The sequence below is a fragment of the Rhinoderma darwinii genome, chromosome 4, assembly GCF_050947455.1.
Source record: "Rhinoderma darwinii isolate aRhiDar2 chromosome 4, aRhiDar2.hap1, whole genome shotgun sequence".
Taxonomy (NCBI): domain Eukaryota; kingdom Metazoa; phylum Chordata; class Amphibia; order Anura; family Rhinodermatidae; genus Rhinoderma; species Rhinoderma darwinii.
This window is the reverse complement of record NC_134690.1, coordinates 69,456,828-69,481,114: the sequence shown is the minus strand read 5'-3', so window position 1 is coordinate 69,481,114 and position 24,287 is coordinate 69,456,828.

The window sequence follows — 24,287 nt, the reverse complement described above, 5'->3', positions numbered from 1 at the left end:
AAGTTCGCAGACTTTGGATTAGAGTGTACGCCCGTATATTTTTCACCTCTAGTTATAATCTTGTCAAAAATCTATCTCAGACCCTTCCAAATTCTCATTTCCTTTATACTTCTGGCTGCTAAACAAACTATTGCCTATCTTGGAAAAGGCTTGGGCTGGACTTCTGTGAATTTACAACATGTCTGACGTGGTCCTTCACTAGCCTCAAGCCTTCCTAGAGTGGTAACAGTCACGGCTGTGGGGTATATGGGCTTAGCTGAGAAGCAGCTGGCCAAACGACAGTCTCTAGGGCAAGAGTACCTGGATAGATGATCTGGCAGATACTCGGAGTAGCAGATACGTGGCGTAGCAGACACTTGGCACAGATGATTCTTGGCGTGGCATATGACACTGGACGTGACAGATGACACCGGACGTGGCAGATGACACCGGACGTGGCAGATGACACCGGACGTGGCAGATGACACCGGACGTGGCAGATGACACCAGACATGGCAGATGACACCGCACGTGGCAGATGAGACATACGCGACTCCAACAATAGACTTTGGCTCAGGAACAAACAGCAACAGGATACGGGAAGAAGGATACGGGAACACTGGGAGCAGGATACAACTAATGGACCATTTTCTTAGATGAACATAGGAATACAACAACAATGCTCAGGCAAGGAAGGAAAGGGCAGAGTCCTTTATATAGTCCAGGGTGCAAAGGGATTGGCTAGGGAACATTTACATTGGTGCACGCACTGGCCCTTTAAGGTCGGGAGGAGTGCGCGCACACTACGGGCAGCAGTGGGGAACTGAAGCCACATGTGCTGGCGTCTCCAGGAGGGGAGACGCCGGCAAGAAAAGTGTGTCCCGCGGTCGCGGCTGCCGGAGGTAAGTAGGTTGTACTGGAGGTCTGCGACTGCGGACACAACAGTAACCTCCTCTGTCTCAGGAAGCCCTTCTTCTCGGAAGCCCTACATGGCTACCTTCCCTCCTAGTTAGATTACTTGAACCAGATTATATTAATGTTTTGGCGCATTTGAAGTTGGTATGATTCAGTGCTTTACACGTTCTTTCCATGAATATACCTTCTCCATTGCATAGTTATCCCCATGTTGGATCTCTCTATATTGCTCTGTTATTATGCTCGCTATGTTTACCCTTGTAAATTCATGCTTAAAAATTATTTGTGAATCAATTTGCCACAAAATAACTAGACTGGTAAAGTGTTTTTTGCAGAATAATATAGATATGAATATACGGTAGATAGAATAAAAAGATCAGTATTGAGTTTAAGAAAGAATAAGACACATCTGTAAAAAATAAGAAAAAGATGGAGATAATAGCCAGTTTTAACATTAATTATTGGGGTACAAATTCCTAGTGCACTTTCAGGGCCTCTACTGTTTCTATTAATTTCTTTCTGCATAAGGCATACTAACAATTTGAAGAAATCCTGGATTAACAGTTGTGTTGAAGTAAGGCTTCATACACATGTCCATATTCTACAGTAACTCTGTAGATGTTATCATTAGCAGCAGGACTGCTGCTAATCAATGATTTATGTTATCTCTGTGTTTGTGTGTTCCTAGGCAATGCCTTTGGTCTGAGTCTGGATCGGTCATCATTTCGCTTCGCCATGTTGATTAGGGCTGAGTACTTTTCTTGGGCCTATATATAATTCAGGCCTGGATTACTCAGGTGCTGGTTATACTGTTTCTGGCATGTGCTAACTCTTTCCAGGTACTTGTTTGTGACTTTGTTCTGGTCTAGTGTTTGATTGTACTGTAAGACCTGTTGGTCCTCTGAGAGATCTAGTTTTTGTATAGTGGTTTTATGTGTATCCTGGGATCAGTAGTTCCACTGGTTTGTTTGCCTTTCCTGTGTATTTGGTCTGCTGCCAAGCTGTTGTCTTACCCTACTGTGGGATAGTATTCAGATAGGGTCAGTGAGTGCTGTAAACCCTTGTCCACTGTCTGTTCATCTGTTAACTGCTTGCATGCTATTCATCTGCCATCCACTCAATTTGTGCATCGTCTCCATCTTCTACTACCTTGGTGTTCGCTTCCTTTCGCCCACTGGTGAGTTACCTGTGCCTTTAGTAATCTGTCAGAGTTGATGTGTACTTCACCCATGTGATAGCGATTGTCTAATGCTGCTTGAGCACCACCAGCGAAGGTAACAGTAGATCCTCTGAATTGGAGCATGATAGGCCACAAGTATACTTATATGGGGCACTACTGTACCCCCGTGTGTATTTGATTTCACAAGGAGGCATACAGAGGCTGTATTCCATTTAGGTTATTTATGAATCTTACAAAAAATATATTGCCTGTTTCAGTGGCTGCTGAGGAGAGTATCTCCTACTTACTGTGCCACAAGGGGAACCATACTGCATCACATGGATTCCCTGAGGCTATATTCCATGGTCCTGCCATGTGCATAAGGTCTTATGTATAGATAGCTAACATGGAATTATTGCCTGGTTTAGAAATTGGACTTGTCAGGATTAGGTTGCCTTGCAGAGAGTGGCCAGCGTTGTGAAGAGAATTGTGGCCTATACTCTTCCTTCGATTGTTGACATTTACATGGCAAAGAGATTGAAAAGGACACAGCAGATTATTTATTATTTAATCAGAAGAATATCCTAATTTGTCTATTGTTTTGTAATCTTGTGCTGGAAGTAACAAATTACCAGAATTTTTGGACTATTGATGTCAGGGCCGGATCTGCCGACATCAGTGCCTTGCAGGAGCAGCAAGTCACTAGTTTCTAAAACAAGTCCTAAACAGGAGAGAGGGGCGGCCGTTCCTGTGATCCTAATACTACAGTGACAATTAATACCGCAACCACAACCTCCTCTCGCTTCATGGACTTCAGCACACACATCAACACCTACCCACACTGCCATGCTCCCTTTGCAGCCGAAGGTCTCAGCTCATCATAGAGAGTCTGGGCCGTGTGCGGGAGATGATCAGCGGAGTGATAGATGTGAGAGGTCGTAATTACGCTGTGTTGAAGCAATCAAACTTTAGTGGGGAGAACGCCGTAAATGGAGCTGACATGAGAAGCTGTGCATAAAGTTTAGCTTACAGAGAAAACTATCCCACTGTATATGCTTCACATAGGCTTAGTCAACCCAGAGCCTGCAGCTGTTACCCGGTGCCCTCCCCAGCAGTGGCTCTCGACATACATCTCTCTCTCCTAAACCGTGCCCACTCTCTGTCTTTCCGCTGTCCCAGGTGCGTTCTCTTCTTCATCAGCCACCTCATAACTGTGTCTACCCTTTCTTATTACTAGGGGCTTAACTAGGAAAGACTGGGCCCCATAGCAAATTTTGACTGGGCCCCCCCCCTAGGTGCCACACACAGCCCGCCTTGTAGATAGTTCCCCCCTGTAGATTCTGCCACAGAGCGTCGCCCTTATAGTGCCCCCTGTAGATAGTGTCATACAGCCCCCCTGTAGATTGTGCTATACAGCCCCCCTGTAGCTAGCGCCATACAGCCCCCTCCTGTAGATCGCACCATACAGCCCCCCTCCTATAGCTAGCACCATACAGTCCGCTCCTGTGGTTAGCACCATACAGCCCCCTCCAGTAGATAGCGCCATACAGCCCCCGCTCCTGTAGATAGCGCCATACAGCCCCCCTCCTGTAGATAGCACCATACAGCCCCCCTCCTGTAGATAGTGCCATATAGTCGCCCCTGTAGACAGCGCCATACAGCCCCCCTGTAGACATCGCCATACAGCCCCCCTGTAGACAGCGCCATACAGCCCCCCTGTAGATAGTGCCATACACCTCCCTGTAGATAGTGCCACATACTCCCCCTGTAGATAGTGTCACATACTCTCCCTTTAGATAGTGCCATAAACTCCCCCTGTCGATGGCGCAGCCTCCCTTCTCTGTAGATGTGGCTCCCTCTATGAGCAGAATCCCCGGCCAGGCGTCGGCAATACTCTGGCCGCAGATTTCCGCTGCAGGAGGTGCCCCTGACGTCACTGCCCTTATATGGACAGTGAAGTCATGGTGCGCGGGAATCCCCGGCCAAAGTGTTTCTGACGCCCTGGCATGGGAATTACGTTCATAGAGAGAGCCCTGACTTCACTGTCATTATAAGGGCAGTTACGTCAGTGGCACATCCTGTAGCCGAATCCCCGGCCAGGGCGTCGGCAAAGCTTTGGCCGGGTATTTAGCTCCCGGAGGAGTGAATGGCAGAGCAGGAAGCGGATAGTTTCCTGCTCTGCCATAGTATTCAATTGTATCTGCGTCCTGAGGACGCAGATACAATTGAATGTAGCAGTTGCCAGGACAAGTCTCGGGACAGTAATTTGCCGGGACTGTCTCTGTAATTTTGGGACAGTCCCGGCAATTTCGGGACAGTTGGCAAGTATGCACATGTATCCCCTATCTTGTGGATAGGGAATGCATGTGTTTTGTGGGACAACCCCTTTTAAGGACGCAGATACTATTGAATGTGGTGTCGCTACCGCTGTGGCAGCCATAGCGGCTGCTAGCGACCCCTCATGCTGCAGGCCCCATAGTAGCCGCTATGGCTGCTATAGCGGTATTTACGCCACTGCTTATTACTGTATGACAACTTACTCCTTCCTATTTCTCCCAATCCACTATATTCACATCTCGTTTGGAGCTTACGTTTGGCATATACACCAGGAAAGTCTCCATTTGGCCTCAGTCAGGCCGGTATATGTTGGTATACCTTTTACTTGCGGTATAAAAAAAAATGTGCATAGACCACACAGTATAAGTTTTTTTACAATAGGACCTTATGGGCGACGTATAGCCCTCTATGCCTTTATAGTGAGATACATCTTCGGTTGGAGTTATACATTGGGAGATTCTCCTGATGTAAACCTCCCACATAGGCTATAAACGTACTGTGAACAGATTAAATGTTACCTTCCTGCAAGGCATTACTACACGAGAGCCCCGGTTACAGGCACTTGTCCTCTGTTAGGCCTAGGTCACATGGAGTTTCTTGCAAGCAGAAAAAAAATCTACCTTAAATCTTCCTTTAGGAATTTTGAGGCAGATTTTTAACTGCCTGCGCTTTTTTTACCATTGAGGACTGCGGACAAAAAACACCAAAAAAAACGCTCGTTAATGAGTGCTGCAGGTTTTTTCTGCCTCCGATTGATGTCAATGGGAGGTCAGAGACGGAGCCGCTACAAGAAAGGACATATTGCTGTTTTTTCCCGCGCGCGGCTAAAAGTCACCCGGGGTAAAAAAAAACTAGTCTGCCTTCCATTGATAACATTGGGGTTGTTTTCAGCTGTATTTTGGCACTTATTCTACGGTTTCCACGTCAAAATCAGCACCAAAAAACCTAACTCACGTTTTCTCTTCACATACTGATTATATCATCCTTTCTCATATACGGACTGGCCCGTTCAGAATTTAACTCTACCACCTTTCCTATCAGTGCACTATGTCTTGTATTTAAAGGCTACCTTTGAACCAAAATATATATTTTTTATAAATCAATGTTTTAAGTAATATAAAGCAACCTTTATCCTGTATACATAGAAGCTGTGTCGTTCCATCAAAGCCGTTTCCGTCAGGTCAGCTGGACTAATGTGCGCAGCTTATAGCTGATACTGCTTGTCTCTGACACACAGGATCCAGCTAATATTAATCACATCAAATTATGATCTTAGACAGGATCAATATTAAGTGGATCCAGTGTGTTAGAGACACGTAGGACCAGCTTTCAGCCGAGCCATCAGTCCAACTGACCTAACAGAATCGGCTTTGACGGAATGACAGAGCTTCTATGTATACAGGATACATGGAAGCTGTATCTTAAAAAGTTATTTTAATTTCAATAAAAATTTTCGCCTCAGGCATCAGAATGGCTAGAATTAGCCATGTATGGATGGATGGATAGATAGATAGATAGATAGATAGATAGATAGATAGATAGATAGATAGATAGATAGATAGATAGATAGATAGATAGATAGATAGATAGATAGATAGATAGATAGATAGATAGATAGATAGAACCTAAATGTCTCCTTATTGGAAACAAGGTTTGAGAATACCTCATTTTTTACGATGTAGTAAAAGACAATTTATGAAGTCGTCACTCACTACTTTGTTTCCAGCAGGGAAACATTGAGGTTGTGTCACTGTAATCTTGCAATTTTACCACAATTCACATATGATTAAATGTCATCATGTAGCCCCTGCCTTATTGTTTGTACTGATTTCATTGGAATTTTTGTGCCATAAATTGGGTTCATTACCATTCCATTTGACTTTTATTTAAAGAGGCTCTGTCACCACATTATAAGTGCCCCATCTCCTACATAAGTATATCGGCGCTATAATGTAGGTGACAGCAATGCTTTTTATTTAAAAAAACGATCTGTTTTCACCACTGTATTAGCGATTTTAGATTTATGCTAATGAGTTGCTTAATGCCCAAGTGGGTGTGTTTTTAATTTAGACCAAGTGGGCGTTGTACAGAGGAGTGTATGATGCTGACCAATCAGCCTCATGCACTCCTCTCCATTCATTTAGTCAGCGCATAGGGATCTTTTTAGATCGCTATGTGCTGGCTTATACTAACACAGTAACAATACTGAAGTGTTTAGACAGTGAATAGACATTCCACAGGATGTCTATTCACAATCTCTGCACTTCGTTACTGTTTCTGTGGTAGTTACAGCAGAGCAAGCGTAATCTCGCGAGATTACGCTGTAGATGACGGGTTACAACGAGATTACGCGTCCTCTGCTGTAACTACCACAGAAACAGTAACGAAGTGCAGAGATTGTGAATAGACATCCTGTGGAATGTCTATTCACTGTCTAAACACTTCAGTATTGTTAATGTGTTAGTATAAGCCAGCACATAGCGATCTAAAAAGATCCCTATGCGCTGACTAAATGAATGGAGAGGAGTGCATGACGCTGATTGGCCAGCGTCATACACTCTTCTGTACAACGCCCACTTGGTCTAAAGTAAAAACACGCCCACTTGGGCATTAAGCAACTCATTAGCAGAAATCTAAAATAATAAATAATAAAGTGGTGAAAACAGATCGTTTTTTTAAATGAAAAGCATTACTGCCACCTACATTATAGCGCCGATATCCTTATGTAGGAGATAGGGCACTTATAATGTGGTGACAGAGCCTCTTTAAAACCAGTCACATACTGGAGACTGGAGCTTAAATAAAAGGTGAAGCGTCATTAAATGTTAGTTATCTTTGGAGGTTTAATTGTTGAGGATACATCCTCGTGACACAAGAGGAAGAGTATACCCCAATATATCACTTACTAAACATGATAGCGTCTGGAATAGATGCTTTACCTTTGTTCATTGTATGTGTGTGCTCAACAATAGGTATAAAACCTCATGGTTTCACAACTTGTCAGCTTCAAATCTAATTAGGATGAAGCTAATTAAATGATGTGATCTAATCATATGTTCTTGGTAGAAGTAAAAGTCAGTCATGTTAGTTCTAATTAGTAAAGACAGTTTGATGATTAGTGACACCATTTCCTGCAATGTGATCTCTTATAGGAGGAATTCCAGTCAAAACTCGTGAATACGACATGAAAATTTACCAGCATTTTAATATTGGGCTCTATGCATATCCCATTTTGGCCCTACATTTAGCTCCCGACATACATGCTAAAAGTGTCCAGAGGGCTCCATTAGACCAACGGAGGCCAAAAGTTTGTCCGGTTTGGCCTCCGTCTGGCTGGTATATGTCGGTCTAACTGTTTTGGAGGATGGAATAGCAGAGTAGACTGAGGGATCCTGCAGGAAAACACATACCGCGCGATATATGTTTTTTTTTATTTCTTTTTTAACATGGGAGCATATTGGTGACATAGGCCACTGTATGGCATACATCACAGGTGTACGTTATGGGCTTTTCAATGGCCTTTTATTAAGTATATGTTAAACGGATACCGTTATAGTCTATGGGCAATGTATGCATTAAACGGATGCCTAATAGTGGCGTCCGTCACCCATAGTCTATAATGATATCGGTTTAATGTATATGTCATTACAGGGTCATGAGAACTCATGATGTGTTTGCTTCACATACGCCATTAAACTCTGGTGACGGATGCCTTGTTAAAGCATCCTTCACAGCCTACGGTTAACGCATATGTCGGGAGCATTTCCCTGCGTATACGTTAAACGTAGGCCAAAATGTGTGACTAATGTTTTATTCTGTTCACATGCTAGATCTTTGGAGAAAATTGCATCTGGTGCTAATGGATTGACTATCTTTTTTAGTTATATCTTTTATGAAATTAGGTAATACTCTTATGGATTGTGAGATTTCAAATATAGTAATTTCACGCACCGGTTAGGAATGAAATGTGTATGCAGCCAGCAGGAACCTAAAGCAGAACACCTCATACTTAGTGGGAAGCAAAGGCAGCAGCTTGATGCTCTTAACCCTTTCAGGACCGGACTAATTTTCGTTTTTATGCTCTCTCAATAGCATTCTCTCTATAGCAGGGATGGGAGTGCTCAGAATGCTCCCAGCTGCTATAGGAGCACACCGGCTCCTGCGATCTCACGGAGCTGAAGCTGGTGACTGGCCCTGAAACAAAAGGGACAGTAAAAGCCCCTCAGATGCCGGTGGTCACATCTGACACCGGCATCTGAGGGTTTAAATGACTGCGATCAGAAATTTCTCTGATCGCAGGCATAGCCGCTGGGTCTCTGCTGTGCAACACATGGTGGCTACAGTGCCTGCACTGCTTATTAGTGGGCGCTAGTTTTAAAAATCCTTCACCGATGTAAATAGGCATATTAGCGACGGTACAGGGTTAAGCATGGCAGGATTAAAGATAGGGCACCCAGGGAATGTGCCCAGGGGCTACCACCACTATGGACGAAATAGTGGCAGCCGAAAGGGAGGTGCATGTCTTTATGAGCGCCGCCACAAAGGTTGCACGTTTATGAAGCATATGTAACAGTGCTGAATTTTTCACCACAGATTTCGCATTGTGATATGCTACATCTGCTTTATAAATGTGCACCTTTGATGAACATTCTGTTTGGTACTTGTGTCTATCCCAAGTACCCAACGGAATGTCTATTAAAGGTGAACACATAAGAAGCAGATGTAGCACGGCTGAGTTTGTCACCACAGATGGCGCATTGTGATATCACAAGGTGATAGCTGCGTATATTATAGATGCCCCAAAATTCTGTCAACCGGCGCATGCGTGGCCACCTCTCCTATATGTGGCTACTATAAGGGGTCAAGTGCTCATAATGGTTTCCTCTAAACAGATCTTTTTTCACATAGAAGCTGATGGAGCTGAACTCTAATTCATGAACTAGTACAGTTCAGGATTTTGGGGCCAATAATAATTTAGAAAACATTTAATCTATATTAAATTGGACTATTTTAGAGTCTCATCTGGTCCCTCTAAATAACTGCTGCTGTTGTCACGGAATGATCTGTCAGCTGAATCTAGACATTATGACATCACACACACATTATATATGGGGCTTCTTAGCAGATTCTAACTTGAGGGTTGTTGTTGGCAATGGAGTATTAGTAACATTGGCAAGCAGTTTGGACAGAGTCAGGATGGAGGAAGACGGATACCCGGAAGAGCTATGGAGGCATATGTTTGTGGAGGCAGAGTCGGCATTCTGGCATTCAAAAATGGTGGTGTAATGCTGGGGGTAAGGAAACAGACAAGTGAGCCCTAATCTACCCGCCACTCAGTCCCTGCCTACTTGCAACGACCCGCCCTAGGCGACGGGGTACAACTGGGCGACGGTCCCTACACTCAATAGGTGCACGACAGACAAACAGACAAGGGTACAAAGAAGCCAGGGAAATGGGGAAGTTGCCCACGGGGACACCGTGAGCAACAAGCGAAGTGAACGAGCTGAGTAAAACCAGGAGTGTACGAGGTACCAAACGCAGAGCAGGAGAGTAGTGAACAAGCCGAGTCAAACCAGGAGTGTACGAGGTACCAAACGCAGAGCAGGAGAGTAGTCAGTAAGCCAGGGTCAATATGAAGCAGGGTCAAATGGTACAAGAAGCTGCAGCAGGGCCAGGAAACAAAACGAGAAGAATCACAAGCAAGGAGGAACAGGAAAGGAAGGTATAAATAGACAGAGGGCGGGAGCTAGCTCCGTCTGGCCAGGCTGTGATAGACTCTCCCACTCCTAAGCCTGCCATCCTGAGTGGTGGAAGATGGAGTCAGTCTCACAGACATAGAAGCAGGTGCAGACTGATTACCTATGGGCGTGGATACAGAAGCTGTGCCTGGCAGATCCTTAACAGTACCCCCCCTTTTATGAGGGGCCACCGGACCATTTCTAGATGGACCTGGTTTATTGGGGAAACGAAGGTGGAACCTCCTGACCAATACCCCAGCGTGAACATCCCGGGCGGGTACCCAAGTCCTCTCCTCAGGCCCGTATCCTCTCCAATGGACAAGGTACTGGAGGGAGCCTTGGACCATCTTGCTGTCCACAATCTTGGCCACCTCGAATTCTACCCCCTCAGGGGTGAGAACGGGGACAGGAGGTTTCCTCGAGGGAGCCAAGGACGGGGAGCAGCGTTTAAGGAGGGAGGCATGAAACACGTCATGTACTCGAAAAGATGGGGGCAACTCCAGTCGGAAGGAGACAGGATTGAGGACTTCAATGACCTTGTACGGCCCTATAAACTGGGGAGCAAACTTCTTGGACGGGACTTTAAGGCGCAAGTTCTTAGACGATAGCCACACCAGATCCCCGACCATAAACAAAGGGTTAGCAGAACGTCTTCTATCTGCCCGAGTCTTTTGTATGCTCTTGGACGCCTCTAGGTTCTTTTGAACCTGGGCCCAGACTGTGCACAGTTCCTGATGAATGACCTCTACCTCAGGATTGTTGGAACTACCAGGTGAAACGGAGGAGAACCGTGGATTAAACCCAAAATTACAGAAAAAGGGGGAGACCCCTGACGAGTTACTGACCCGGTTATTAAAGGAAAATTCGGCGAGGGGAATGAATGAGACCCAATCATATTGACAGTCAGAGATAAAACACCTTAAATATTGTTCTAGAGACTGATTAGTCCTCTCAGTTTGGCCATTAGTTTCAGGATGGAAGGCAGAGGAGAAGGACAGATCAATCTCCAACTTTTTACAGAAGGCTCTCCAAAACAAAGAAACAAATTGTACCCCTCTGTCAGAAACAATATTGACAGGGACCCCATGGAAACGCAGGATGTGTTTGACAAACAAGGTAGCTAACGTCTTAGCATTGGGTAGTTTTTTGAGGGGCACAAAGTGGCACATCTTACTGAAGCGGTCTACTACAACCCACACCACCAACTTGCCTTGAGATGGAGGCAAATCGGTGATAAAATCCATGGAGATATGGGTCCAATGTCTCTGGGGAATGGGCAAAGAACGTAGTAAGCCCGCTGGTCGGGACCTGGGAGTCTTGGACCTAGCACAAACCTCACAAGTGGCGACGTAGGCCTTAACGTCTTTAGGCAACCCAGGCCACCAATAGTTTCTGGCAATGAGGTGCTTGGTACCCAGGATGCCTGGATGACCAGATAGTGCGGAGTCATGATTTTCCCTAAGTACCCTTAGCCGGAATTGCAGGGGAACAAACAGCTTGTTCTCAGGAAGGTTCCCGGGAGCTGAACCTTGATCAGCAGCAATTTCAGAGACTAAATCAGAGTCAATAGAGGAAATGATTATACCAGGAGGCAAAATACAAGCAGTATCTTCCTCCGAAGGAGGGCTGGCCATGAAGCTATGCGACAGTGCATCAGCCTTAATATTTTTAGACCCAGCCCTATAGGTAACCAAAAAATTGAATCTGGTAAAAAATAACGTCCATCGAGCTTGTCTCGGGTTAAGCCTCCGGGCAGATTCTAGGAAAACCAGATTCTTGTGGTCGGTAAGGATCGTTACCTGGTGCCTAGCCCCCTCCAGGAAGTGACGCCACTCTTCAAATGCCCATTTAATGGCTAATAGTTCGCGGTTGCCAATATCATAGTTACTCTTAGTGGGCGAAAACTTCCTGGAGAAGTAGGCACAGGGACGGAGATGGGTGAGGGCCCTGGTACCCTGGGACAAGACAGCCCCCACCCCCACCTCGGATGCGTCAACCTCCACGATAAATGGCTCCATTTGGTTGGGCTGAACCAACACCGGGGCCGAGATAAAGTACTTCTTAAGGACCTCAGAAGCCTGGACAGCCTCAGGAGGCCAGCGGAGGAGATCTGCACCCTTGCGAGTGAGGTCCGTAAGAGGCTTAGCGATGACCGAGAAGTTAGCAATAAATCTCATGTAATAATTAGCGAACCCCAAGAAGCACTGTAACGCCTTCAGGGAGGCAAGTTGGACCCATTCCGCCACAGCCTGGACCTTGGCGGGGTTCATGCGGAATTCATGAGGAGTGAGGATTTGACCCAAAAATTGTTTCTCCTGCACCCCAAACACACATTTTTCGGTCTTCGCAAACAGTTTGTTTTCCTGAAGGACCTGGAGCACCTTCCTGACATGCTCAATGTGGGAGGACCAGTCCTTGGAAAACACAAATATGTCATCAAGGTACACTACAAGAAATCCCCCCAGGTAATCTCTTAAAATCTCATTTATGAAATTCTGGAAGACCGCGGGAGCATTACACAACCCAAAGGGCATGACGAGGTATTCGAAATGACCTTCGGGCGTGTTAAACGCAGTCTTCCACTCACCCCCCTCTTTGATGCGGATAAGGTTATATGCCCCCCATAGATCAAACTTAAAGAACCACTGGGCCCCCTGAACCTGATTAAAGAGATCAGGAATCAAAGGAAGGGGATACTGGTTCCTTACAGTGACCTTATTCAAGTTACGGTAGTTAATGCATGGCCTAAGACCACCATCCTTCTTCCCTACGAAGAAGAAGCCAGCACCTACCGGAGAAGTAGAGGGGCGAATGTAACCCTTGGCCAGGCATTCCTGGATATACTCACTCATGGCTTCACATTCGGGACAAGAGAGATTAAATATCCTACCCTTAGGGAGCTTAGCTCCTGGTACCAAATCGATAGCGCAATCGTATTCTCTATGAGGAGGTAACACTTCGGAGGCCTCCTTAGAGAAAACATCAGCGAAGTCCTGAACAAACTCAGGTAGCGTGTTCACCTCCTCAGGGGGAGAAATAGAATTAACAGAAAAACATGACGTCAAGCATTCATTACCCTATTTGGTAAGCTCCCCAGTATTCCAGTCAAACGTGGGATTATGCAACTGCAACCAGGGAAGGCCTAAAACCAAATCGGACGATAATCCCTGCATCAACAGTACAGAGCACTGCTCCAAATGCATGGAGCCAACAAGGAGTTCAAAAACAGGGGTATGCTGTGTAAAATAACCATTAGCAAGAGGAGTGGAGTCGATACCCACTACCGGGACAGGTTTAGGCAAATCAATCAAAGGCATAGCTAGAGACATAGCAAATTCCACAGACATGATATTAGCAGACGACCCTGAATCCACGAAGGCACTGCCGGTAGCAGACCTACCACCAAAAGAGACCTGAAAGGGAAGCAAGATTTTATTACGTTTCATATTTACAGGAAATACCTGTGCGCCCAAGTGACCTCCCCGATGATCACTTAGGCGCGGAAGTTTTCCGGCTGCTTATTCTTACGCCTAGGACAGGTGTTCACTTGATGCTTGTCATCCCCACAATAGAAGCAGAGACCATTCTTCCTGCGGAACTCTCTACGTATTTGGGGGGACACGGAGGCCCCGAGTTGTATAGGTACCTCCGAGTCTTCCGTGGAAGAACGAAGCAACGGAACCTCGGGAGGCATCATGGGGGAGTCAGAGGAGAAAACACAAAAACTTTCACGTTGTCGTTCCCTGAGACGTCGGTCAAGTCGTACCGCTAAAGCCATAACCTGGTCTAGGGAGTCAGAAGAGGGATAGCTAACTAGCAGGTCTTTCAGGGCGTTCGACAGACCCAACCTAAACTGGCACCTTAAGGCAGGGTCATTCCACCGAGAAGCTACGCACCGCTTCCTAATGTCAGAGCAATACTCCTCAACAGGTCTCCTACCCTGACGTAAGGTCACCAGCTGACTCTCGGCAAAGGCAGTCCTGTCAGTCTCGTCATAAATGAGTCCGAGAGCAGAAAAGAAAAGATCAACGGAGGAAAGTTCAGGGGCGTCAGGAGCCAAGGAGAAGGCCCATTCTTGGGGCCCTTCCTGGAGCCGGGACATAATTATACCCACCTGCTGGCTCTCAGAACCTGAGGAGTGGGGCTTTAAACGAAAATAGAGCCTACAACTCTCCCGAAAGGAGAGAAAAGTCTTCCGGTCCCCTGAGAACCGGTCAGGCAACTTGAGGTGGGGTTCAAGCGGTGAGGTGAGGGGCACTACCATGGTAGCATCAGGCTGGTTGACCCTCTGAGCCAGGGCCTGGACCTGTAGGGAGAGACCGTGCATTTGCTGAACCAGGGTCTCAAGGGGGTCCATAGTAGTGTGAGGGACCAGGGTAGAGTAGGTATATGGGCTTGTGATTATGTAATGCTGGGGGTAAGGAAACAGACAAGTGAGCCCTAATCTACCCGCCACTCAGTCCCTGCCTACTTGCAACGACCCGCCCTAGGCGACGGGGTACAACTTGGCGACGGTCCCTACGCTCAATAAGTGCACGACAGACAAACAGACAAGGGTACACAAGCAAGGGAAAAGGGGCAGTTGCCCACGGCAACACCGTGAGCAACAAGAGTGGTGAACGAGCCGAGTCAAACCAGGAGTGTACGAGGTACCAAACGCAGAGCAGGAGAGTAGTGAACAAGCCGAGTCAAACCAGGAGTGTACGAGGTACCAAACGCAGAGCAGGAGAGTAGTCAGTAAGCCAGGGTCAATATGAAGCAGGGTCAAATGGTACAAGAAGCTGCAGCAGGGCCAGGAAACAAAACGAGAAGAATCACAAGCAAGGAGGAACAGGAAAGGCAGGTATAAATAGACAGAGGGCGGGAGCTAGCTCTGTCTGGCCAGGCTGTGATAGGCTCTCCCACTCCTAAGCCTGCCATCCTGAGTGGTGGAAGATGGAGTCAGTCTCACAGACATAGAAGCAGGTGCAGACTGATTACCTATGGCCGTGGATACAGAAGCTGTGCCTGGCAGATCCTTAACAGGTGGAAGTCTTATTTTGGCTCACTCTGGACACTACACCTGAAGAGAAAGAAGAGTTGGAAATACTGGATGAAGAGAAGAATATTGGAGATATAGATAAAGAGGACTAGCAAGAGAACACAGCGATAAGAAGATTCCAAAATTATTTTGACCAGGATAAAATCACTGAGGAAGAGGAGGATGTGGAGGAAAAACAGGAGAAGATGGGAAGTAAAAACAAGTGTGAGAAAATAAATGCACCCTTAGAGCATCAAGTAGAGAGAGCAGTGAACCCCAAACACCGGGCCAAGGACCAATACCGGGCCCGGCTAATTTGGTACCGGGCCATGGTATCTGGTATCCGCCCCGATGGCCGCAGGGAATTTCCCCAGTTGCCATGGGTTTGTGTACCCACTGGGCCATACCGCCTTGGCGGTATGGCAGCTGGCCGATAGGGTGCAGGTCAAAGTCTATAGTTCGTATAGGTTACTTGTGGCAACTCGGACAGTAGCAAGGCAGGCTCGGCTCGAACTAGGCAGCAGGTAGACGTCAGGCGTGGAGTAGCAGGACAGGCGTAGATACAGCACAGCACGACTACAGCACAGCACGGCACTTGACCAGGATAGCACAGGATACAGGAACAGGGAACGCTGGAACTGGAAAACACTAGGAGACCATTTGCTTAGACAAATTAGGATATGACAATCAACGCTCAGGCAAGGATCAGAAGGGCAGAGGCTTTCTTATAGTCCAGGAAATCATGTGAGTTGATGATGATGATTGTTTTTGTGTGCGCGCTGGCCCTTTAAGAGTGCGGGACACAGCGGACCGGAGCGGAAGTGAGCGCTGGCATCTACTAGGAAGGAGATGGGGACCAGCACTCACAGATCCATGGCTGCAGGTGTCGGGAGGTAAGAAAACCGGACAGCCCTCGGCAATGGACGCTGGAATATCCCCCCTCTTACGCCCCCTCTTCTTGGGGCCAGAGCGAGAGAGGAATTTCTTCAGAAGGGTAGGAGCATTGAGGTTCTCCTCTGGCTCCCAGGACCTCTCTGCAGGACCAAACCCCCTCCAATCCACCAAATCTGTCCTCTCACTTTCTTGGTGTCCTACCTCGAAGGTGTCTGAAGGGCCACTGGAGGCAACCGCAGGGCTAGGAGTTTTGGTAAAGCGGTTCAGAACCACCGGTTTTAGGAGAGTGACATGGAAGGAGTTAGGGATCTTGAGTGTAGGAGGCAGCCAAAGCTTGTAGGCGACAGGGATGATCTGCTGCAGGATCTCGAAGGGTCCGAGGAACCTGAGAGCAATTTGTATGATGGCACCCTCAGACGAATATTCCTGGAGGACAGCCAGACCTTCGTGCCAGGAAGGAACTGAGGAAGTTCTCTTCTCCTTGTGTCCGCCTTCCATTGCATGCGGTCGACTGCCAGCAGGATGGAGGATCGAGTCTGCTGCCATATGGAGAAATGTCCCCAACTTGCAGGGGATTGACAGAGATAATGCAAGACGGATCAATAATGTTCTGTGGAATCTCCATGGTGTCTTCTGTCTCGAAAGACCTGGACAAGTCATCGGCCCTCACATTCTTGTCGGCCGGGCGATATTGGAGCTCACACTGGAACCTGGTAAAGAACAGTGACCACCTGGCCTGATGAGGGTTCAGCCGTTGGGCCGTCTGAAAATAGGTGAGGTTCTTGTGGTCCATAAAAATCAGGATGGGATGAGCTGCACCCTCTAGTAAATGTCTCCACTCTTCCAGAGCCAATTTGATGGCCAGTAACTCCCGATTCCCAATCGAGTAGTTGCGTTCTGTGGAAGAGAAGAGCTTAGAGAAATATCCACATACCATTGACTTGCCCTTGGAACCTCTCTGGAACAGGAGTGCGCCAGCACTGACAGATGATGCGTTCACCTCCAATGAGAACTGTAGAGAAACATCTACAGTGAAGGAAATAAGTATTTGATCCCTTGCTGATTTTGTAAGTTTGCCCACTGTCAAAGACATGAACAGTCTAGAATTTTTAGGCTAGGTTAATTTTACCAGTGAGAGATAGATTATATAAAAAAAAAAACAGAAAATCACATTGTCAAAATTATATATATTTATTTGCATTGTGCACAGAGAAATAAGTATTTGATCCCTTTGGCAAACAAGACTTAATACTTGGTGGCAAAACCCTTGTTGGTAAGCACAACAGTCAGACGTTTTTTGTAGTTGATGATGAGGTTTGCACACATGTTAGATGGAATTTTGGCCCACTCCTCTTTGCAGATCATCTGTAAATGATTAAGATTTCGAGGCTGTCGCTTGGCAACTCGGATCTTCAGCTCCCTCCATAAATTTTCAATGGGATTAAGGTCTGGAGACTGGCTAGGCCACTCCATGACCTTAATGTGCTTCTTTTTGAGCCACTCCTTTGTTGCCTTGGCTGTATGTTTCGGGTCATTGTCGTGCTGGAAGACCCAGCCACGAGCCATTTTTAATGTCCTGGTGGAGGGAAGGAGGTTGTCACTTAGGATTTGACGGTACATGGCTCCATCCATTCTCCCATTGATGCGGTGAAGTAGTCATGTGCCCTTAGCAGAGAAACACCCCCAAAACATAATGTTTCCACCTCCATACTTGACAGTGGGGACGGTGTTCTTTGGGTCATAGGCAGCATTTCTCTTCCTCCAAACACGGCGAGTTGAGTTAATGCCAAAGAGCTCAATTTTAGTCTCATCTGACCACAGCACCTTCTCCCAATCACTCTCAGAATCATCCAGATGTTCATTTGCAAACTTCAGACGGGCCTGTACATGTGCCTTCTTGAGCAGGGGGACCTTGCGGGCACTGCAGGATTTTAATCCATTACGGCGTAATGTGTTACCAAAGGTTTTCTTGGTGACTGTGGTCCCAGCTGGCTTGAGATCATTAACAAGTTCCCCCCGTGTAGTTTTCGGCTGAGCTCTCACCTTCCTCAGGATCAAGGATACCCCACGAGGTGAGATTTTGCATGGAGCCCCAGATCTATGTCGATTGAGGCTGGGTTCACACGACCTATTTTCAGGCGTAAACGAGGCGTATTATGCCTCGATTTACGCCTGAAAATAGGGCTACAATACGTCGGCAAACATCTGCCCATTCATTTGAATGGCTTTGCCGACGTACTGTGCCGACGACCTGTATTTTACGCGTTTGACAGCTGTCAAAAGACGACGCGTAAAATTACAGCCTCGTCAAAAGAAGTGCAGGACACTTCTTGGGACGTTTTTGGAGCCGTTTTCTCATAGACTCTATTGAAAACAGCTCCAAAAACGGCCGAAAAAACGGCGCGAAAACGGCGCGAAAAACGCAGCGAAAAACGTGAGTTGCTCAAAAAACTTCTGAAAATCAGGTTCTGTTTTCCCTTGAAAACAGCTCCGTATTTTCAGACGTTTTTGACTCAGCGTGTGAACATACCCTGACAGTCATTTTGTATGTCTTCCATTTTCTTACTATTGTACCAACAGTTGTCTCCTTCTCACCCAGCGTCTTACTTATGGTTTTGTAGCCCATTCCAGCCTTGTGCAGGTCTATGATCTTGTCCCTGACATCCTTAGACAGCTCTTTGGTCTTGCCCATGTTGTAGAGGTTAGAGTCAGACTGATTAATTGAGTCTGTGGACAGGAGTCTTTTATACAGGTGACCATGTAAGACAGCTGTCTTTAATGCAGGCACCAAGTTGATTTGGAGCGTGTAACTGGTCTGGAGGAGGCTGAACTCTTAATGGTTGGTAGGGGATCAAATACTTATTTCTCTGTGCACAATGCAAATAAATATATATAATTTTGACAATGTGATTTTCTGTTTTTTTTAAATATAATCTATCTCTCACTGGTAAAATTAACCTAGCCTAAAAATTCTAGACTGTTCATGTCTTTGACAGAGGGCAAACTTACAAAATCAGCAAGGGATCAAATACTTATTTCCTTCACTGTATATGATGACCACTAGAATTGTTCAAACATAAATTCTCAAATACTTAAGTATTCTGCAGAACCAAAGTAGGTTTAAATGAGGACATAAAATGGTGAATCTGGTGAAAGCGAAAAATCTCAGAGTACGGCATGTGGTGTATGGACTGGTAAAAATGACAGGGTTTTACGCCTCGTCTATCACAGAAGTGTCCAATTCGGTATAGATTTTTATCCAGTCACCATTGAAACGCTGACAGTTGCATTCCAGGAGCAAAAATAGGGTTAGCAAATAATCTGGCTGTAGGTGTGTGCACAGAACAGAGCCGGAACCTATGACTCAACTTATTCCACAGCGCCAAGGAAGAAGAGAGGAGCGGACATAACACAGGTGGTCTATGCTTGGGCTTCAGCCATAACAACTGGTCTACAGAAACATCAGGAGTAGCTGCCTGTTCTATAAAAATCCAACATGTTTGGTTACTTCTACTGTGGAGTGAGACTAAAGGTGTCAAACGAGCAGCATAGTAGTATTTAGTGAGGTTCGTGAACCCGAACCCCCGGAGACTTTAGGAGCATATAGAGTACTTTGTGGGACTCTACATCATTTAGGATCCCAAACGAAGGACAATATAAGCCTTTGAAGGTATTTTAAATAGGGGGCAGGGACATCTATTGGTAAAGTGTGAAAGAAGTATAAGATTCTGGGCAGGGGCGTAACTAGGAAACACTGGGGACCATAGAAAACGCTTGACCAGGCCCCCCCCCCCACGGTGCCACAAGCAGCCCCCCTTATAAATAGTGCCCTCTGTAGAATGTGCCATACAGCCCCCCTGTAGACAGTGCTATATAGCCCCGCTATGGAACCAACCTCAGTACATAAAAACAGCACCAAAACCAACCTCAGTACATAAATACATCCCCAGAACCAAGCTCAGTACATTTATACACGGAACCAATACCAATCTCATACGTATATACAGAACCAGAATCAAGCTCAGTGCTTACATACAGCATCAGAACAAAGATTAATACATATATACAACACCAGGACAAATACAGCTCAATTGAGTGCAACCCCTGCCGTATAGGTTTGTACAGCATAAAACTACAGCTCCCAGCATGGCCCGAACAATGGTGAGGATATGCTGCGAGATGCTGTTTCACAAAAAATAAATCATATCATAATCATCTCGATGCAGATCATACAGTGACTACAGTGCTGATTAGAGGCAGAATAAACATTTACATTAAGTGACTCACCGGTGACGTCTCAGATTCTAGTTCTTTTCTTCTCCCTCCGGTCCAGACCTCTATGATGGATTTTTACCGGCCATGACCCATTTCTGCACCTATAAACAAAGTAAAAATTCTCAACACCGCTTGCACCTCTAACTATAATAGCGCCATACACTGTGTCCCTGATTAGAATGGTACCATACACTGTCACACACACCGTGCCCCCTATAGATAGTGCCCCCATAGCCACCGTGCTGCCCTACATATAGCTTCCCCTATAGGTAGTGCTCCATGTATAGCCCACCTCTGTAGACAGTGCCCTACATATAGCCACCCTGTTGCTGGTACCCCACAGGTAACCCACCCCTGTATATAGTGTCCCACATATAGCCCACCCCTATAGAAAGTGCCCTAAAAAATTGCTTCCCTATAGATAGTGATCTACATATAGCCCACCCCTGTATAGTGTCTCACATATAGCTCCCCCTGTATATAGTGCCCCACATATATACCACCATGTAGATAGTGCCACACATATAGACCCCCCTGTAGATAGTGGCCCACATATAGACCCCCCCTTTATATAGTGGCCCACATCCCCACATAAAGATCCCCCTGTAGATAGTGGCCCACATATAGACCCCCTGTATATAGTGGCCCACATCCCCACATATAGACCTCCCCTGTAGCTAGTGCCCCACATCCCCACATATAGACCCCCCTGTATATAGTGGCCCACATATAGATGACCCTCCTGTAGATAGAGCCCCCACTATAAATAATGCCATTAACAGTTTTATGAGGAAAAAAAAAAAACTTCACATACTCACATGATCCCGTTCTCACGCTGTCCGCTGGCGATGCAGATCTGCTCTCTTCTGAGCAGGTCTGCTGGAGCTGAACGAACGTGGTCCAATGACGCTGATTGGTGGGGCAGAATGACTTGCCCCGTCAATCAGCACCTTTGAAGCGTGGAAGCGGCGCGATGACGTCATCGCGGCGCTAGCCAATCAGCGTCATTGTAAGGCGCTGGATGGTCAGGCACGGAACATGCCCGGCAATTCAGCGCTAGTGCATGTATTTGGCTGTCACTAGCACTGGCGCCCCCTCCGGTGCTAGCGATGCCTACAGGCATGAGAGGGCCTGTGTCGCCCGGCTCATACTTGTTGGAGGCTCGGCAGCCAGGCCCCCATAGTAGCGGCGCTACTGCTGTAGCAGCCATAACGGCTGCAAGTGGCGCCACCGGGCATATGGGGGTGGGCGTGTCGGCTGGCGCTGCGGTAGTTACGGCACTGATTCTGGGAAGAACCGTCATTTTAACAGCTGCTATCCTACTGAACCAAGAAAGAGGCATGGAAGAAATAAAGAATTTTTCAAAAAAAAAAAAAAGATGCCTCCATAAAATAGGCACATGGGAAATGTTAACTAGTAACTCTTTTGTGTTGTATTACAATCCGTCTTACAAGTATATAAATTCTAATTAAGAAAATGGTTATCACCCAGCTCACCTTGGAACACCTGTTTGTGCTGTGGTTTACTGTCGGTATATACATTGGGAAATCTCCCGATTTATATGCTGACATACATGACCATAGACTTTAGTGGGCAATCATATGAAATAATGGTGTCCTTTTGGCATACATTTAGTCAGTATACCCGTTTAAATATAATATTTATATATATATATATATATATATATATATATATATATATATATATATATGTATATATATATCAAAATACATACACACACACATAATATTAACACTATTAACAGGATCCACTAGCTGTCGTTATAATGGTAACAACCCATACAATAAAGTAAATACAGCATTATTCGGACTATAGGACGCATCCAGGTTTACACAACAGAAAATTGGCAAGAAAATATTTCATACTATTTAAACTTTCCTGGTAATCTAAGGAAGTGGAATTTGCCGGTCAAGGATAGTGTTTGCTACTTTAAATTTTTGTTTTTACTTACTACTGTTTACTTTACGGATTTTAGCTGTTATCTTTATGCTACTAAAAATTGTCTGTTCAACTTAATAACTGGTACAGTACCATTGACCATAGCAGCAAGCCATATAGACCACATATCCTATACCCGCATAGACTACGCCGAGTGACCTAAACATTAGGGAACACCTATACATCGCCTTCCAAGCATCATTCCACATCCTTGTTCCATGCAGCATCTTCACATCCATCAGTGCAAATCCATCTGCGAGCGGTGATCACAACCCTCCTTACATACACGAAGCAGGCTCCTAGGCATTGGGTATCCCTCCTGTGCCCACTACACATCTGGGTAGCCTCCTAAGTACAGGGAAAATATATTGCCGCACGCAGCACCGGTACAATACATTTAATGTCCTCCAGGAGTGTGGGGGGCACCAGGTTGTGATCACTGCAGACACAGCGGCTCCTCCTACTCGGCTCTGACAGCCCCGGGAAGCAACAGTAAATGAAGAATGTAGCGGCGGTATCCTTCCTGTCTACACATGCAATAAGTTTAGGGTGGAGTCAATGAAAGGGGTTTAGCGGTGATTTAGGAAAGACGTGCCTTTCCTCAACCACCGCTAAACCCCTTTCTTTGGCTCCGCCATAAAATTATTACAATGCTACTTTGCCCTAGAAGCAACTACAGCCCTGATGATAGGTCCCGCCGCTTCATGAGCGCTCTGCCCAGTTATTAAGGAAGCGGTCAGGAGATATCTGGTGCTGTTTGACCCCCTGACTGTGGACAATAAGAATATAGGTGTTCAGATATCACTAGATCTGTTAGGTGCTCGAGATAGAGTCCCAACACAGTTGAGATGTGTAAAGTAGTATTCGGCATACTCTTGGAAAGTAAAAAAATTATTTTTTATTTTGGTTTTCACTGTGATGTCAGTGGCTAAGTGCAACATTTTGGTCGCAAGACCTTCATCAGGCACTGAGCCGTTCTGTCGACTGATTAGAAGTATACTGGCGCTTTTGGTAGAATAGCGGCTGGCCGCTGTATATGGTACTAGCGCCAGCCGCTATTCTACTACAAGCACCAGTATACATCTAATCAGTCCCCAGAACGGCTCAGAGCCTGATGAAGGTCATGCGACCGTTGCACTTAACCACTGGCATGACAGAGAAAAACAAAATAAAAAAGAATTTTTCACTTTCCAAGATTGTGCCGAATACTTCTTTACACATGTGGACAATAAGACACAGGAACTTTTTAGCAAGATTTTCACTAAAAGAAAGTGACAAATTCGGGGGATTTTTTCATTCTAATGTGACTGTTAGGGGGTTAAAAACATTTAAATATGGATAATCTAAAGGGAACCATAACTAGAAGTAATTATAATGAAATGTAATAGGCCAATAACAATCTTCATCTAAGCTTTTAAGCACAAAGCAGCAATTTTATCTAAAGTAAAACTAAAAATTCAAAATGAAACATCCTTGATTAGAATTTTTATGCTCCGTTATTTGATAGCCTTAAACGTGTTGTTTTTGACTGTCACAGAATACATATAAATGTTAAAACGCAGCCTGTTAAGCCTTCAACACGGGAGTCATTAAGTTTACTGCAGTAAACGTCTAAGCTTACTGACAAGAGAGCCATTCATCAGTAATATCCACAGCCAGAAAAGGTCAATATTTTCCTACAAATATGTTGTTTGCAGGAATATGGCAGGGAAGCAGTAGTCCGAATTATATTTCCCTAGAGAATCGGAAGTTCTGAGTCATTTTCTACGTATATCAATCTCTCTCCTTCGTACAAGTGGTGAATCATATCTAGACGCCTTTGGTTGCCCCAGCAATGTGAAATGGGCTTAAAGGCTATTAGCATGTAATAAACCTGAGCATTAGATTGTGTTCAGACAGTGTCTAGTGACGTAGTGATCCATTATTTGATAAGAGATCTCAGGGCTCAAGGTTGGATCTTACGCAAGTGACTAGTAATGAGGTTTACACACATGCATTATACTACAAATTG